General features: G+C 33.7%; 1 non-coding gene across 1 annotated transcript; it reads left to right on the top strand.

Annotated features, from left to right (window-relative positions):
* Nucleotides 1–4,294: 4,294 nt before the first annotated feature.
* On the top strand, nucleotides 4,295–4,401 carry LOC121213123 (small nucleolar RNA R71). Its single transcript, XR_005908491.1, has one exon. It is a non-coding gene; the product is annotated as a small nucleolar RNA R71 (small nucleolar RNA).
* The last annotated feature ends 15,514 nt before the right edge of the window (nucleotides 4,402–19,915 follow it).

Genomic DNA, 19,915 nt, shown 5'->3' with positions numbered 1-19,915 from the left:
TCACCTACGAGTTTGGGATCAAAGTTCAGAAATTTAATAGCCCAAAATGCTTTATGTTCTAGTTCAAATGGTAAATGACAACTCTTCCCATAAACAAGTCTGTAAGGGGATTTTCCTATGGGGTCTTAAAAGCAGTTCTATAGGCCCATAAAGCATCATCTATTTTCTTTGCCCAATCCTTCCTATTTGACTCTACAGTCTTTTCTAGGATACGCTTAAGCTCTCGGTTTGCGACTTCGACTTGTCCACTAGTTTGAGGATGGTAAGGGGTAGCTGTTCTATGGTAAACTCCATATTTCTTAAGGGTTTTATCAAATTGAACGTTACAGAAATGAGTACTCTTATCACTGATAATTGCTCTAGGTGTTCCAAATTGAGAGAAGAGTTTCTTAAGGAACCTCACCGCCACTCTAGCATCATTAATAGGTAAGGCTTGGGCTTCCACCCATTTAGACATATAATCAATGGCTACTAAGATGTATTTATTCCCAAATGAGCTAGGGAATGGACCCATGAAATCAATACCCCATACATCAAATATTTCACATGAAAGCATGTATGTTTGAGGCATTTCGTCACGTTTAGAGATATTACCTGTTCGTTGGCATTTATCACATGAAGTAACATACCTGTTGGCGTCTTTGAATAGTGTGGGCCAATAAAAACCTGATTCGAGTGTTTTATGTGTAGTCCTAGTCCCATTATAATGTCCTCTAATCTATCCTGGGTGGCAATGTTCCAACATTCTAATTGCTTCTGACTTCGTAACGCATCTTCTAATGAATTGATCTGCACATATACGAAAAAGAAAAGGATCTTCCCAAATGTAGTTTTTCACATCAGTAAAGAAGCATTTTTTTTGCTGATGTGTCAGCCCTTTCGGTGTGACGTTAGCAGCTAAATAATTCACAATGTCTACAAACCAAGGTTCCTCGGGGTCAGATATAGCAAAAAGTTGTTCTTCAGGGAACAAGTCATTTATCTCATGTTCATCAAGCTCCTTGAGATGTGGGTTTTCTAATCTAGATAGATGATCTGCTGCAAGATTTTTTACTCCCTTCTTATCTTGAATATCGAATTCCTGCAACAATAAAATCCATCTTATTAGTCGAGATTTTGCATCTATTTTAGTAAAGAGGTATTGAAGAGCTGAATGGTCAGTGTAAATGACAACTTTAGATAATATTAAATATGGTCTAAATTTATCGAATGCAAAAACCACAGCCAACAATTCTTTCTCAGTCATCGTATAATTTTCTTGTGCGACTGTTAATGTTTTGCTAGCATAATAAATTGGTTGAAAATGCTTGTCTTTCCGCTGTCCAAGAACCGCACCCACTACAAAATCATTCGCATCATACATTAGTTCAAAGGGTAAATTCTAATTAGGCGCAACTACTATTGGAGCATTAATTAATTTATCTTTAAGAGTATTAAATGCTTCTAAACATTCCTAATTGGAATTGAAAGGCACATCTTTTTCTAGTAAATTCGTTAAAGGCTTAGCTATTTTAAAAAATTGTTTAATAAATCTCTATAAAATCCAGCATGACCTAAAAAACTTCAAATAGCCTTAATTGAACAAGGGTGAGGTAATTTCTCAATAGTTTCAACTTTCTCTCTGTCAACCTCGATTCTCTTACTAGAATTTTGTGGCCTAACACAATCCCTTCACGAACCATGAAGTGACATTTTTCCCAATTCAGTACAAGGTTCGTTTCCTCACATCTCATTAGAACTCATTTTAAATTTTTAAGGCAAAGATGGAAAGAGTTACCGAATACTGAGAAGTCATCCATAAATACCTCCATAATGTCTTCCACGAGTTCATAAAAAATGACTAACATGCATCGCTAAAAAGTAACAGGAGCATTACATAATCCAAAAGGCATTCATTGATAAGAAAAAGTACCGTATGGAATGTAGATGTCATTTTCTCTTGGTCCTCATGAGCTATCGAGATTTGAAAATAACCAGAGAGTTCATCTAGGAAGCAATAATACATATGCCCAGATAATCTTTCCAACATTTGATCAATGAATGGTAAGGGGAAATGATCTTATCTTGTGGCATCGTTCAATTTCTTATAGTCAATGTAAACTCTCCATCCCGTGACTATTCGTGTTGGGATCAGTTCGTTCTTCTCATTAGCCACAACAGTCATGCCTCTTTTCGTAGGAACAACCTGCACAAGGCTCACCCAAGAACTGTCAGAAATAGGATAAATAATTCCAGCATCTAGAAGTTTAATTCCCTCAGCTTTTACAACTTATTTCAAGTTAGGATTCAGTCGTCTTTGAACTTGCACACAAGGTTTATATTCATCTTCCATTAAAATTTTATGTGTGCAAAAAGAAGGATTGATCCCTCTTATGTCAGAAATTTTCCAAGCTATGACTCTTTTGTGCTCCTTCAACACTTGGAGTAACTCGTCCTTTTCGGTTGGCTGTAAACCTAAAGCAATAATCACTGGTAATGTGGAATTATTTCCAAGAATCGCATATTCTAAGTGATTTGGTAGTTGCTTTAATTCCAATTTAGGAGGTTCTTCAACAGAGGGTTTTAATTTTAATTCATTATTTTCCTCAATACCTTCATAGCTCTTCTGTCTCAATGAAGGCTCATTGGAATTTAGTTCAGCTTTTATTTTACCTATCGTAGAATCATCTTTATTTACCTTTTCTCCTTGGGCAAGACACAATTCCAATGTGTCCTTATGTATGATTTCCTGTAAAGAATCTTGAGTAGCATGATCAATAGAATCAATAAAATAACAGGAGTCGTCTTGTTCTCTAGAAAATCATATGGCATCATAAATTTTAAAAATAATTTCTTCGTCACCTATCCTAAGCACAAGTTTACCGTTACCCACATCAATAACAGCCCTAGTAATGGCTAAAAATGGGTGACCAAAAATTAAAGGCACCTCAACATCCTCATCCATGTCAAGCACAACAAAATCAATAGGAAATATGAATTTATCTACTTTTACGAGTACATCCTTGATAATACCCCTAGGATATTTAACAGATCTGTCAGCTAGTTTTATACTTATCCTAGTAGGTTTTGGTTCCCCAAGGCCAAGTTGCTTGAACATTTTGTAAGGCATCAAATTAATGCTAGCGCCTAAATCAGCTAGTGCCTTCTCAACATTTAAACTACCAATTAAGCAGGGAATAGTAAAACTTCCTGGATCTTTCAATTTTATTGGCAATTTATTTTGAAGTATGGCCGAGCACTCCTCGTTGAGTTCTACTATGGACAACTCTTCAAACTTCCTTTTATTTGTTAAAAGCTTATTCAAAAATTTTGCATATGTAGGCATTTGCGAGATAGCTTCAACAAAAGGTAAGTTAATATGTAACTGTTTAAAAAGTTCAAGAAATTTACCGAATTGTGCATCCATGCGGTCTTTCTTCAGCTTTTTGGATACAGGATTCGTGGTTTATATTCCTTCAGTACCGGTTTTTCACTTATTTTAGGCTTCACCCCCTCTTCCTCTTTTTTATTAGCTTCTTGAAGCAACTTCTTTTCAGATCCAGCTAACACTTTCCTACTATTTAGGGTAAATGCTTTCACATGCTCTTTTGGATTGGGTTCGGTGTTGCTAGGTAGAGTCCCTAGTGGTCTCTCTGAAATCATCTTAGCCAGCTGTCCTATTTGATTCTCGAGACCTTAAATTGATGCTTGCTAATTTTTAAGTGCAATTTCAGTATTCTGAAAATGGGTTTTCGCTATTGAAATAAACTTTGTCATCATCTCCTCAAGGTTCGGCTTTTTCTCTTGCTGGTAAGGTTGTTGTTGGAAGCTTGGAAAGGGTGGTGGTCTTTGATTCCCATGAGAAATTTGGGTGGTTCCTCCAACCTGCATTGTAAATGTTACTATAAGGATTATTTTGAAGTCGAGGATTATTACCCATATAATTCATTGGCTCGTTCTCCATGTTAGGGCCATAGGGTGGATATTCTGAATTGCTCGTTCCACCTCCACTTGCATCGCACTCATTACTGGATGAACCTATGTAGAACCAAGTAAACCATTAATTTTTCTATTCAAAAGTTCTACCTGATTTGAAAGCATAGCAACCGAATCGACATTAAAAAAGACGGCTGCTTTTGTTGACTTTGTCTTCATGACTTGCCACTGATAATTATTCAGTAACATCTCTTCTATGAACTCATAAGCCTCTTTAGGTGTCTTATTATTGATAGTTCCACCAGCAGCTACGTCGATCATTTTTCTAGTTGAGAGATTCAAATCGTTGTGGAAAGTTTAAACCTGTAGCCAAAGAGGTAACCCATGGTGAAGGTACCTTTTCAATAAATCCTTGTATCTCTCCCATGCATCATAAAGTGTTTCTAAGTCCATCTGCACAAAAGAAGAGATATCATTCCTTAACTTTTCCATTTTGGCCTGCGGAAAGTATTTGAGTAAAAAATTTTCGGTCATTTGTTCCCAAATAGTGATTGACCCTCGTGGTAATGAGTTCAACCACTGTTTAGCCTTATTCCTTAATGAAAAAGGAAATAAAGAAGGCGAATGGAATCATCAGAAACGCCATTTATTTTGAAAGTATCGCAGAACTCTAAGAAGTTGGCCAAATGAGTATTTAGGTCTTCATCCTGCAAACCATCAAACTGAACAAACTATTGAATCATTTGTTTAGTGTTAGGTTTCAGTTCAAAATTATTTGTAGCAATTGTAGGTCTAACAATACTCGATTTAGCCCCTGTTAAATTAGGCTTAGCATAGTCATACATAGTACGAGGAGCAGGATTCTGATTCACTAGATTTGCAGCAACCACAAGAGGCAGCGGATTATTTTGATTTTCAGCCATCTCCTCGGTTGTAGTATGGATATCTTCTCTCGCTCTTCCTCTATTTATTGTAGATTTTTCCTTATTTCTCTTCGGTTTCTGTGAGCTGTGCTCTCGATCTCACTATCAAAAGGCAAAGATCCTAACGGGTTCCTCATAGTCATAAACTAGAGACACCTGCCAAAAGCAATTAAAAAGAAAATTTAGAAAAAAAATTAAACTAAAAATAAAAAGTAAATTGCAATAAAAGTAAAAATGGCTAAAGTAATAAAAATCAAGCGTTCCTAATATCTTAATCCTCGGAAACGGCGCCAAAAACTTGATGGTCACTAAACTAACTAAAAATTCGACTAAGGCAAGCGCACTTATCAAACAGTAGTATAGTTAAGGTGAGACCGGAAATATCGTATCCACAAGGACTAAAAGTACTAGTAATTACTATATTTTTATTATCTAGCCTAATAATTGAAGGGATGTTTTCTAAACTAAACTTAATTATCTAATTAACTAAGAACGCGACATAAATAAAAGTTCGAAATTATTCTTTGGAAAATCGACGGAGAAGACAATACCCAAGGAAGAATCCACCTAAACTTCACTTATTATTCAGAATTAGACGATTTATTCTCTTGACTTAATCCGTAGAAATCTCTGATTTATGTTATTATCTCTCTCGAGACTAAAAACAACTGACTCTAGGTTGATTAATTGAAATCTTTTTCTAATTAAAACCCCTATTATCGCATTAACTCGACCTATGGATTCTCTCATTAGATTTGACTCTAATCCGACAGATTTTTGTCGTCCTATCTCTAGGATTGCATGCAACTCCACTTAATTATGGAGGATCTACTCTTAAACAGGGACTTTTGCTCCACTGAATAAGCACATCAAAACCTGAATTAATATCCTGAAATATTAAACCAATGATTAAATCTCACACTTAAGAATAAGAACAAGTATTTATAATATAATTCAAATAGTAATAAGATCCATCTTAGGTTTCAACTTTCGTAGGTATTTAGGGAATTTAGTTCATAACAATAGAGGAAAACATCTCAAAATTGGGAAAACAACAAAACATAAAGAAACTCAAAAACTTCTAAGGAAATTGAATGGAGATCTTCAGTCTTGAAGAGATCCTACTTTCGAGCTGATTTCGATGGCTGTTCTTCGAGTATTTTCTACTTTCTACTCTGCGTCCCCCTTTGATCCTCTTCTAGGATGTTTATATAAACTTTGGAATGCCCAAAATAGCCCAAATTTAGCCTTTTCTGAGTAGAATTAAACTTGAGCTCGATAGGGACACGGCCGTGTGACACGTTCGTGTGAAGGTGCTCAGGCCGTTTGCAGTTCTGACTTGGTTTAATGTCGATACGGCCATGACACACGAGCGTGTGGACTACCCGTGTGGAAGTGCCTAGGCCGTGTGAAACACTGAGTTAGGCCTAATTTGTCCGTTTTTGGCCCGTTTCTTGCTCTTTTTGCTATCCTAAGCTCTCCTGAGTATAAAACATGAAATTAAATGATTAGGAGCATAAAATTATTAAATCTTATGATAATCTTTCCAAAAATATGTCAAACATGGGGTAAAAATATGTATATATTATGGTTTATCATATTAAAGAAAGAGAAGATATAAACATACAGGTTATTAGTACAATGATTAAATTGTAAAGTATGTAAAAGCATTATGCTAAAAGTGTAAAAGTGATATGTGTGCATAATGTAATTTGCCCAAGTAGATGAGATTAGATCTACTAAAATATTAGTGGTATACCATTAAAGACTCTAGCGCATTATCCGATAATATTACGTTGGTACTCACCAAGTGCTCTCTGATTACTAGTGCATAATAATACACTTCTATATATGTTCCGTATATCCTAAGTGTTCTGTTTAGTCTATTGGGCCTCTTATAAAAAGGTAAGCAATTTTCGTTATAAGGTATGTTCGCAATATTGAATTAAAAATAAATTGTGAAATGAAAGGATAGGGAATGGATATAAATGATAAACTAGATAAATATGTGCACAAAGGAGCTATGGAATTATGGAAATAATGAAGTTCATGATCAAAAGAAAACAAGGAAATTTCAAGGACGAAATTTCTTTTAACGGGGAGAGAAATGTAACACCCCAAAATTTCTATAGTAAGATATTATCTTTAATATAGTAAAATAAGGAAATAAAATGACAAGAAGAGGAAAATTGAGTTATGTCACTAGGAAGTATATTATAACATATTGATTCAAGAAAGGACTAAATTGTAAAAGTGAGAAAAGTTTTGTGGCCTAAGAGTAAATACTTAAAATTTGGGGGATTAAAGTGTAAATATGAAAAATTTGAAGGACTAATAGTGGAAATATTTTAAGGGTGTAATGATATACAAACCAAGGAAAATTGATGACTTAGGACCAAATTGAATAGGTGAAGAATTATGAGAGACTAAATTACAATTTTACCAAATTAAGTGATGACTTTAGAATGGAATTTTAAAAGATCACAAAGGGCAAAATAGTCAATTGGGAGAGAGAGAAATCTAGATAGTAATGATAATGTTGGTGATATTTTATAATTATTTAATTAGATAATTACTATTTATTTAATATTTTAATAAGATATTTTATTATTTTATTATTTTATTTAGTCTATATATATGTATGTGTGTCTGGAAAAAAAACACACACACCCCATCCATCATTGTTCATGCATCCCACGTTAGAAAGAAGAGAAGAGAAGAAAGAAACTTTTCATTCTTTACAATTTAGTCCTTCTACTAAAAATTCACCATTTTCACCTAGAAATCAAAAGAATTTCCATGGTTACCAAGAGAGAAAAATAATAAGAAGACTATGGAAAGCTAGAATATCAAGTTAGATTCAAGAAATAGAAGCTGAAGGAGAGAGAAAATCAAGTTAAAGATTGGAAACAATAAGACAAGGTAAGAACATCAAGATTTACATATATTTTTAAGTTTGATATTATTGAAAAAGTATGGAAATGAAGCTAAAGTAGAGTTTTATTATATATGGTTCTATGTTCTTGATATAATAGTGAAGAGAAATAAGAGAAAGTGGTGGGAAATATTGTAGAGAAAGGAAATAAAGGTGTTATAAACTTAATAATTAACATTTTGCACTACAACAGTTTTGGGCAGCAGCAGTAGTCTAACTTTAAAAAATCACCAAAAATTGTAAAAATCGAATTAGAGAATAAATAAAATATGAAATTAAATCTTATTAAGTCTAGTTTCTTATAGAAGAAACCGTGTAAGCAATGGAATTGTGAATCATGAGATATAATAAATTTTGTGAGACAAAGTCAAAATAATTTTGGGTTCCCCTGTTCTGACTTTGTAAAATCATCAAAAATTGGAGAAAAATAATTAGGTTCTTAAATTTATATTTTTAAAATCTCGAATGAGTTTATTTTCAATTGAAACAAACGAGAACTCATCCGAATCCTGTACAATGAGATAATTAATTTTTAGTAAATAAGGGTTGGAACTGTCAGACGACATAATAAGGGTGACTTTAAAGAATAAACTGTACTTATTAGCTAAACCAAAAATTCTAAAAATTTTATGGTAAGTATATACGTAAGTTTAGTTTCATGAAAAATTAGAGGATCTTAATTTTGAGTTCTTTATCTCATGATATAAATAATTTAGTGACTATGAAGCAAATGGACAGTTTTGAATATACATATAAGTAAATAGTGAAATTATTGATAATGTTACTTGTAACATGTTATATAAATTAAGGATGTGGAATGGAGAGGAGGAGGAGGAAAATATGTATGAGTATTCAGCTAGCATGGCTTATTTGCATGTTTTAGGCTCAAGGACTAAATTGAATAAAAGTAAAACTTTATGGGAAATTTTGTAAAAATATTATAAATGACCAATTTGCATGAAATGGATTATTTTATTATTTAAAATTGAAAATTTGAATGAAATTATTACTATAGTTCAAGATCGGGGAAAAACATGTTTTAAGGATTAAATTGAAAAGTGTTGAGATTATGGAAAATTCTGATATTGTATAGAATTCATGGGTTGTTATCAATTTGTATGAGAATAACGGCTGGAAATAAGGATTAAATTGCAAGAATTTTATTTTTTTGAGCCTAAGGATGAAATCGTCATTAATTAAAAGTTTAGGGGTAAAATAGTAATTTTGTTTAGAGCATTAATTGAATGTATTAGAACATGAAATAAATGAAAACGACGATCAAATTTATTTATAAAGATCCAAATGACTCGAATACGAGACTTGAACGTGGAAAAGGAAAGATATCGGATTAATGAAATTATAAACATGAACAAGCAACGAGGTAAGTTAGTGTAACTTGAATTGTATTTTTAAATGCATGAAATATCGATATAATGAATTACCTGATTTATGTTTATAAAGAAATGGCAAGAGAATGATATTTATCATGACATGTAAATATGTGATTATCTTTGATATGTTGATACAAGGAAATTAAGTATATTGAGACGAGTAATAAATTCAAGTAAAACATGTCGAGAAAAATAAGTACGTTTAAGGGACAATATGTTTGATTTTAATTGGTTCCAAATATGAACGTTAGATGAAATAAAATATCTGATAAATAAATCGGTAACTCCGGTAATGCTCCGTAACTCTATTCCGGTGACAGATTCGTTTTAGGGGCGTTAAAGACCTATTGATTCAAGTTTCTATGCTACCTACATTAGTGGAGAGAAATTGTTATGTTCAACATATGAAGGCATAAGTTGAACTTAATGATTGCAGCTTACTCTTGAATAAAGGAAAAAAATCAAATTGGTAGGGATTTAACATGTCTTTATTAGAAAGCATTTAGTCTTTTTTTGCTATCATAAGAATAATTGAGATTAATTTGAATGATATGCATAAATATCAAATTTCTTGTTTTTGAGCATAAGTATACCAAATTTATAATTTTGGGAAGAGCATTATTTTGAAGGAAATTTTCAAAGATGTTTTCAAAAAATTCTTTTTAATTTGTGCATTATTTGGGACAAGCAATGAATTAAGTTTCGGGATGTGGAAATATGAAAATTCACACATTTTTTATGCCCTTTTTAACTCAAATTCTTACGGTTTCGGTAAAATTCTTGTCGAAAAATATATAATTATTAAAAAATAATTCCATTGCATTCAAATTATTAACATGTTGAATTTCAATTAATTTTATAACAAATTTTTATTAATTTTGATAATTTTTGACATATTCGACAAATGGCGAAAATTGGCTCCGCAGACACTGCTAGAAGCGCAAAATCGATAAGCGATTTTAAAGCATCAAGGAAAATTAAATTTTCAGCCTAAGATGGTCCAAAATATGAATATTAATTCATAATATAATTAATTTTAATTTTAATTCAATTTAATTTGGATTAAATAAATTATTATTAATTAATTATGAAAAAATGCCTAGTTGAGCTGAACCAGGAAAACCGATCCAACCGAGCATTGGGCAGCCCAAAACTGTCCCACATGCTGACCCAATCAGCTTGTTTGGCTGATTATTTGGCTTTCAAAATAGCCATTGAAGACTCATTCAATTTGCATTCAAACCCCTCTACTATTTATGTCTTCCTATATTTGCCCCTACCTTAAAATAGCAAGTTTGAAACCTTCAAACTTGCCACATGTGTGGCCAGCCATGAGGGGGGCTCTATGGCTGCTAATTTTTGATATTTTTAGCAGCCTACTAAACCAATAAATGGGTCCCCCTTGGCTGCTCACTTCAAACACATCTCAAACCCTTTCATCCTTTCACTTCTTTCTCATTTTCTCTCTTCAAACCCCTTCTATTTCTTCTTTATTTTCTTCCCCATACCCTTGCCGATTTCACCTCTTAGAAAAATATTCCTTCAACCACCATTTGGAGCAACATTCAAGTGTTCGTGGAAGTCTCAGTTCAACAAGAACAAGCGGAAAATGAGGAGTAGAGCAAACTAGTCAAGCCTCGGAGAAACACCGGATTTGATTCTTGTTCCTTATCCTTTTAATTTTATTGTTTTATTATGAACATGTATATAAATAATTGTGATGTTGATATGTTTAACTTAATTAATATGACTTAAATTTAATTCATGTTAGGTTGATTGCATTTTGTCCGCTGAAATTATTAAAATTTTGTTTGTGTTGTTATAGGCCTTGGTAAGATGTTTGATTAAGTAAAATCATGACTAAGTTATTCTTGCATTACAATTGTAAGGTAACTAATGAATTAATTATTTAAAAGGATTGAAATTGTACTTAATTGACACAGTACTTAACCAGTGCATGTTTAATCATCTAAAGTAGCTGAGGGTTAAATTAGCAACGGTATCTAATGATACATTAGCCTTACATAACTTGCAAGATTATTGTGATTAAACTGTTTTAAGGTAGAAATAAATTGTTACCTCACGTGATCTTTTATGCGCTTATGAAAATTGAATTAATTGTTTGAATTGGCTTAGAAATATGTACAAGAGATTATTTTGAGTTCATAAGTATGTATGTGCATTAACACATTTACTTACTAAAATTTCTTTAATCAGTTGAATTGACATAGAGATATAGTTAAGAGATAAATGAATTTTGGTAGGTGAGTATGTTCATAAGTTAGCAAATTACCGAGTTGCCGTGAATTTATTCGTAACAACATGAACATGAGTTTAGTAATTCTAAGTTAAGAAATGTAATTAATTTAGCACAATTATGTCATCTGGATTAAAATCATCTTTTGAAATCGTGCATTGGAACTTTTATTTTATTTTTATTTATTTTACTTAATTAAAAATCTTAGTTTTTAATCACCTCCTCAAATCAAAATATTTTTCTTCATCAAAGTGTTTTTAATTGCATTTAAAAATAATACTTTTCACATTCCCTGTGGGTATGATAACTCGACATTTACTTGTCACTTTATTACTAATTGCGATTGTGTAAACTTGCACATTTCCGTCGTTCCAGTGATCAGGTTGAGTAACCGGGATGAGGTGCTTGCGTTGTCATCTCATTTAGCGTCAAAAGGTTTGGTGAGAAGCCAAAGCCTGTAACATTTCGCTAATTGAGCTTCCTTGAAATAAATCGATTAGGGACATATGAAATTGAGTAACTAGGATGAGGTGCTTGGGTTGTCATCTCGTTTCACGTCAAAAGGTTTTATTATGTCTCAAATTCGTTAAAAATAAATAAAGAGAATGTGTTGGGTTGAGTAACTGGGGTGAGGTGCTTGGGTTGTCATCTCATTTCGCATCACAAGACTTGATTACGTTTGAAAAAAATAAATAAAATAATAAATAAAAGTATATATTGTGTATGATCATTTTGCATGTTTGATTAAGCCTAAATCTAGTGAAATAGTTGAATTTGACATACCGTTCGAGATTTTATAAAATGCTTATTCATTGAGTTTAACAATTGATTATTTTTTATTCATTTGATGTATGCTTGACTGGGAAAGGGGATTTTGATTTTGAAAGGGATTGATGAATTATTTTTAGTGGATATCATGCTTGAGGACAAACATCGGCTAAGTAAGGGGAATTTGATAGCAAGATAAGTTCATATTTTTAATATATTTATTTTCGGCTTATTATTAGCTAAAATGATATTAAATTTAGATTTTTCTTATAAAAAATGAAGTTAGTGTGCTAAATTCAAACTCTTACAAAATGGGGCTAAATTGGAACAAAAAGCAAAGAGGAGGGCTTGATTGAAAGATTGAAGATATAAAGGTGACAGGATAAAGATTGAAGGATTGAAGATTTTTTTAAAAAAGTAGCTGGATAAAGATTGAAGGATTTTTTATATTGTTACAACTCTATAATTAGTTTAAATTTAATCTCTAATTTAAATTTGATTTTTAAATTTTGAATTATTTAATGATAATATTTATAATTATTTAGTGATAATATTTAAGATTATTTAGTGATAATATTTAGAAAAAAATCTAGCTAAATTTTAGCACTAGAAGTGTGTATAAATACCTAATGCCTATATCCAATTAAACACACACTTTTGCCTTTGGTATTTAACAGAATTCTCTATTTTTTTCTCATTCCTGTGTCATACTTTATTATGCCATTTCAACTCTTTTTCTTTTGCTTTCAACTTTTTGATTTTTTGCCGACCAAGCCCTTCTCCTTCCTCCCACCTTCCACAATTCCATTTAAACCATTTATTTTCAAGCATGATACTTTTCATGATTAACTAAATTCTTTTTTTAGCTTTTACCCGAAAATTGTTCCAATAAAACAATCGTGAGATACAAACCCACTCAAAAAACCTCTTAATGCAATATTTTGTATCTCTCCGGTATATGAGATATTACAAATTCGTCCCTTAAAGTTGATTCAGCTTTTATTCAAAAAGTGAACGTTGGGTTGGAGTTGTTTGGGGTACAGTTGGGAAGACGAATCGACCGTGTTGTGTTCGAATTCCCGTGAATAAATTGGCGTGTCTAGGTGGAAAAAGCCAGTTGGATTCTGTCAGGGGAGATAAAGATCAGATTTAAATAACTCATGCAGTTGAGGCCATTGATTCGAGTTGGGCTTTTCAGATCATAAGGCTGTCGAAATCTTAAATTGAGAACACCTGTATCGCAGTTGGAAATTTGGCAAGAGTAACGTGGAGGGTTTAATTGAATTTCAATTATTTTAGCCTAAAATTATTAAGATTTTGTATAATTTGAAAATTATAAAAATTATAGAATATCTATAAAAATTATTAAATATCATATTTTTTTAAAAAAATTATAAAAATTATTTAATATTATAAAATATTATTAATATGTCATGAAAATATGAAAATGTTAAATAAATATTATAAAAATTTAGAAACCTATTAAAAGTATAAAAAATTGTAAATATTAAAAATTATAGAAAAAGTTATTTTTTTTATTTTGAAGGTTTGGATTAAATTTTAATGATGAGCTTGAAGTGTGATGATAATTAAACTTGTATGAATTGTTGAGAAAAGAGTAAGATAAATAAATGGATTTTGTGTTTGGTGGTGACTTAAGGTGAGTAATAAGCAATTAGTTATTATTGAAGAGAAAAGATGAGTTAAGACAAAAGGCATGGGAGAAACAGGAATAAATAGTAATTTTTATTAAAATTTTTAAAATGGTTAGAAATTATTAAAATATTATAAAAACTCTAAAAAAACTATAAAAATATAAGTTATTAAGAAATATTAAAATTTATAAAAAATTAATACTTATTTTTAAAAATTTTATGAATTTTTCTTATTTTTATATTTTTTTGAGAATTTTTATATAAACTTTAAAAATCATCTAAACCCCAATAAAATAATTAAAAAAATCAATTCAATATTCATAGAATAATTAAAAAAATTAATTAAGCCCTCCACATTAGATGATAATTTTTGCAGTCACATAATTAAATTGTCAATGTCAAATGCCAATTAGTCATTACGTTACTTGCCTTATTAACACTTAACGAATTATTAGAGGTTTCGATGAAAAATCATATTTGAGGGATTTAATTGATTGTATTTAAAAAAAACTCAATTAATTTTTAAATTACTTTTAGAGGGCATTTTAGTACTTAAATTATTTTTTTTCCGATGATGTCTATAGTTATTAGAATAAATATTATTAATTTTTAAATAAGAAGGGTTTTTTACCTCAATATTATAAAAAAAAATTTATACACCAAAATAGGTTGTCAGCCAGATTAATTACGAAAATGGTATGTTTTTTTAGGTCGTGCCTACCTGATAGGCACAACCGATTTTTTTAATATTAATTTTTTTTCGTTTAAAAAATTATTATTATATATTTTTTTTCGGGTTAGTATACAACCCGTGTATATGGAAGCATACATACATGTTGAGCCTACCTGACAAGCTCAACTAGTTGAGCCTATCTGACAGGCACGACTAGTTGTGCCTTCTTGGTAGGCACGACTAGTTGTGCCTTCTTGGTAGGCAAAACTGGTGGGGCCCAAATGCTTAATTTTTCCCCTATATATTCCCCTGAAAATCAGATGAAGAACATACAGAAAATTTAGCAGCAAAATAGAAGTAAGAAGAGAGTGAGAAGAAGGAAAGAAAGGAAAGCAAGAAGAAGGATAAGGTATTTTAATTTATTTATTTTTAAATAGAATGTAGAATTTTGTTAGAAATTTTATTTTTTAAAAGTTTGTTAGATTAATAATTTTGTTAGCTTCTGAATGAAAAATTTTGCATTAAAAATTTTATGTAACTTTTTTGCTATTCGAAACTATTTTGAGAATTTTGAAATTTTTTTAACAGATCTAGTATTGAATATGGAGAATCAGTTTTTCGTATGCGTTTATTTTGATGGAGAAATTTTGACAACAAGCGTAGGATGTATATTTGAATGTCGTAAACAAGTAGCAATGAGATTCAATAGAAATATCTCTTTTGATGATATGAAGAAAAAAATTAGTGAAAAAATTTATAAACGTTGTGGGAAAAGGATCTCGAAACTTTTCTACAAGTTTCCAGTTTCGACGGATCCCATAAAATTCACCGAAATGGAACTTGTAGACAATGAAGACGTGGAGACAATGGTCGCTCTTTATTGTGGGACTTAGAGCAACCAAAATGCACCGATTCAGTTATTTGCTGAGTTAGCTGGTGTGGAGGAAACTGAAGATGCCACTCTAGGTGAAGAAGATGGAGCTCAAGAACCGTGTATGGTGGTTCTGGTATCATACGTTGGTAGTCAATCAACTATACATGGACCGGCATTGATCTTAATGCTGCACCCGAGACTGCTGTGGTTGGTGATGATGTATACCATAATAGTGATCCTTCTGATTACGAAGTCGATAGTGAAAGTGATCCCGACGTGGATGAGGTCCCGGATGATATTGACGATGAAGGCGTGAATGAGGAAGTAAATGTTAATGCATATTCAGTCGGGAACCAGATTCGTCGTATTGTGATACATAATAATCCTAGGGCACACATGTCTCGGATAGACCCCGATGCGACGCATGTAGCAGAGTTTCCAGAGTACCCTGAAATACAATCTGCTCATCAGATGGCCGTATATTCTGATCCTGAGGAGTTGTTCGTGGGCCAGAGATTCGAAAATAAGGAAGAGTGCGTATTTGCCATTAAACGGTATAGTATGAATATATCAGTAGACTATAAAGTCGTCATGTCTAAACCGACATTATTTATTGGAGAGTGTTAGAAGTCAGCAGAAGGCTGCAATTGGCGGATACGAGCTGTATTTATCCAAAAGTCGCAGATGTGGGAGATACGAAAATTTGTTGGGCCTCACACATGTACTTCATCACGTATGAAAGAAGATCACCGAAAACTTGATTCCAAAACTATCTGTACGTGCATCATGCCAATGGTTGAAGACATGCCGACCATTAAGGTTTCGGTACTGATTGCTGAAATACAAGTACGATTCCAGTATCGAGTGTCATACCAGAAGGCATAGATAGCTAAACAGATGGCAATGGAGCAATTGTACGGAGATTTCGATGCATCATATAATGAGTTGCAGGAATGGATTGCCGCTATGAGGGAGTACGTACCAGGGACTACCATTGAGTTGCAGACACGATCTTATTATGGCCCGGATGAGCAACTACAACTGAGAAAAATAATTTCCAACGGATGTTCTGGACATTTGATCCATGTGTACGTGCATTTCCTCACTGCAAGCCGTTTGTGCAAGTAAATGGGACATGGCTATACGGTAAATATACACAAATCTTACTTCTTACGATTGCTCAGGATGGGAACAATAACGTGCTCCCGATTGTGTTTTCCATCGTAGATAAAGAGAATATGGAGTCGTGGGAATTCTTCCTTACAAACCTGCGGAGGTATGTTGTTAGTAATGATAGTATTTGCATCATCTCAGATAGAGGGAAAGGATTAATTGCCGCCATTAGGCGTTTCGGTGTGTCATAGAGATCTGTTTACTACATACGGGACATTGCGTCTAACTTTTATCGAGATTATAAGAATGCAGACTGGAAGAGACAAGTTGTGAAAATAGGTAAAGAATAACCTTATCCTTTCAATATATAACCTAATATTTTGTGATGAGACTGTAACTTATATTTTCTTAATACATACACAGCGTACGAGCTTGAGCCACACATTTTCCGGCAAAGGATGACTCGACTTGAGAATGACATGGAAGGTCAAACAAACACATCTTTCTGATAATGGTTGGGTACCATGGAGCCGTGGCAATGGGCTCAAAGTTTTGACAAGGGCTTTCGTTACGGTCAAATGACCACAAACTTGGTGGAGGGCATCAACGCTGTGTTATTGAAAACACAACATCTTTCGATTTCATCTGTCTTCTCGGCTACATTCTACAGGTTGGCTACATTTATGCCAAGAATGGGTCAGCAACAAGTCAACCAGATGGAGGCAGGACACGTGTTTGTCGAATATGTCAGGGATGCAATTGTTGCAAATCGTCGGATGGCGAGGTCGATGAATGTAGAAGTATATTCACGACGTAATGAAACGTTTCGTGTTACAAAGACCATCGGTCGTCAACCTGGTATACCACTTAGGTCCTACGGAGTTGATCTCCGAAATAGACGGTGTGATTGTAGGAGGTTCCAGACACTTCATTATCCTTGTGCACATGTTGTAGCAGCTTGTGCTAAAGTCTCGCTCAATGTAGATCAATTTATCGATGAAGTGTATACCTTCGAACGCACGTTGCGTGTATGGGAGAATGAGTTTCCTGTATTTCCTAACCTATCTACTTAGGAGGTTCCTCCGACGACATTCAAGCTTGTCCTAGATAAAAGGTTGCGTAGGAACCCAAAAAGTCATCCGCAATCATCTAGAATCCGTAATGAAATGGACATTAGAGAGAAATCCGATGGGAAGTTGTGTGGAGTATGCAGATTACCAGGCCCGCTCCGAAACTACCATATTGGACAATCGTCACGATCAGATAGAAATTAAGATTTTGTTAATTACATGTTCGAAGAAAAAGTCCCGCCAAGTAGCATTAAATGGATTTTTTAAGCATTTTAAAATTGATTGTTTTTAATACTTCTTTTTTTTTTGCAATTATGTACTTCAACCCAAGCAAATCCAAAATTCGCCTTCGAAGTACATGTTTATATACAATTTACATACTTACTCCGGGTGAAGCATGACTATTTGTGTTCATACATACTTAACTCGGATTTATTATGTATTTCATTTACTATTATAATAACGTTATTCAACCGGGGGAATGATAACTATCCTTTGTAATTAAATGATAAAAAACTCATTACATAAATAGTCATTACATAATTTGCCAAAAATAAAATAAATTGATAAATAAAATGCCAAAAAATTTATTACATAAAAAAGGAAGTTATTTATATTACAAAACCCCCTAAAATTAATGGTTTGATGGTGTAGTTCTAGGGGTATATTTTTGTGGAGCCCGACGTTCACGTTGCGGACAACTATGACGATCAACGTTCTCTTCATCTATATGTAGAGGTTTGTGAAACATAGACGAAAAATCATATGTCTCAAACGCCATCGATGAACTTGAGCCAAGAGGAGTAGAATATGGAGGTGGATATGGGCCGGGAGGAGTAGAGTACGGCGGTGGATACTGCTCTGGAGGAGTTGAGTACATAGGTGGATACGAGCCGGAAGGAGTAGAGTACTGAGATAAATATGAACCGGGATGACTGGAGTACTGAGGTAGTAGTGGGCTAAAGATATCAAACTCTGAATGATATCCGTGGCCTGAAGAACCCGAGAAATAGTCATCGCCCCCTAAATCTGGATGATAAGAACTACCTCCAGAGTGTAGTTCTGGCTCTGGCTCCTGCTGTGGCTCCGGCTCTGGTGCATGATGCGGATCTGGAAAATGTTGCCCAATTCGTGTCGTATGCGAGGGGGACTACCATCGACCGCCCACCAAACAAATATGGTTTCCCTATCTCACAGTACCACTGTAGGTACTGTAACGAGGGCTGAAGATCCAAGCCACGATCCATCTGAGGTACCCTCTCAAACCGGTTGTTCCACATCGTAACATATTCTTTATGCTCATCTCCCCAATCAAGCCCATGCCTCTCCCTCCTAGTCATCCCATGGATATCCCCCAATCGTACTGGTGGACTCGGGATATATTGAATGCAACCAAACTGCTGAAGTACTCGATCGCCATGATACCACTCCACTATCTGAAAATTAATAACGGGTGCGCTAATGCACCATAAGTTTGAGTAGACGCGGGCAGACGAGGGAATAACCACCATAATTTCTAGAATAGAATACGGCATACAAATGAACTGCACAGTTAATCACATTTTTTATATTAACATAAGTCGAGTGAAATAAAATAATAAAATAAAATTGATATTGGAAAAACTTACCCCCTCTCCAGAATGATTCTCGATCATCAGGCGGTATATCGAAACTGTGTATGACCTTCCGATACCCGGATTTGTGCTCCATCTATAAAAAAAATTGTTAGAACAACATAATTCAAAAAAAAGTCAACTAATTGTTACAACGCATAAAAATTCATCACCTATTAACGAGTGGAAATATAAAAGATTGGTGACTAATTGATGCCAAGAATGGTATCCAGTAAAGTGCCCATGACTGCAGCAGTATGAGGCATCCGCCTATGTCCATCGCAGAAGGATCTGTCGTCCGACAAAGTTCTCGATACAACATGGCTAACACTGCGAACCCCCAACTGTATGAACGAGTGTTATGCAAATTAGATAATAGGGGTAAGTACATCAAGTGAACAGTACTGCCGTTTGATTCCGTCATAAGTACACCCCCTATAAAGTGCATAATGTAAGCTCGAACGGCCTGCATCACCTCCCGTTTATTGGCAGTACTCGACAAATACTCAAAATTGGCCTTTAGCCATGACAACCTCAAACTGGCAAATTTCCCCTCACTTGGCGAGCGTCCAAGTAATTCATAGCAAAGGGTTGCCGGCCTGGAGATTGAACTTACACCCGTGATCGCATTCCCGTCGATGGGGAGCCCGAGCTGTACTGCAACATCTTCTAGAGTGATGGTGCACTCCCCGCACGGCAAATGAAATGTGTCTCCGGACGCCATCGCT

Source organism: Gossypium hirsutum, chromosome A13 (genome assembly GCF_007990345.1).
Source record: "Gossypium hirsutum isolate 1008001.06 chromosome A13, Gossypium_hirsutum_v2.1, whole genome shotgun sequence".
NCBI classification, from domain to species: domain Eukaryota; kingdom Viridiplantae; phylum Streptophyta; class Magnoliopsida; order Malvales; family Malvaceae; genus Gossypium; species Gossypium hirsutum.
The sequence above is the reverse complement of the archived record's forward strand: the minus strand, read 5'-3'. Positions and strand labels throughout refer to the sequence as shown.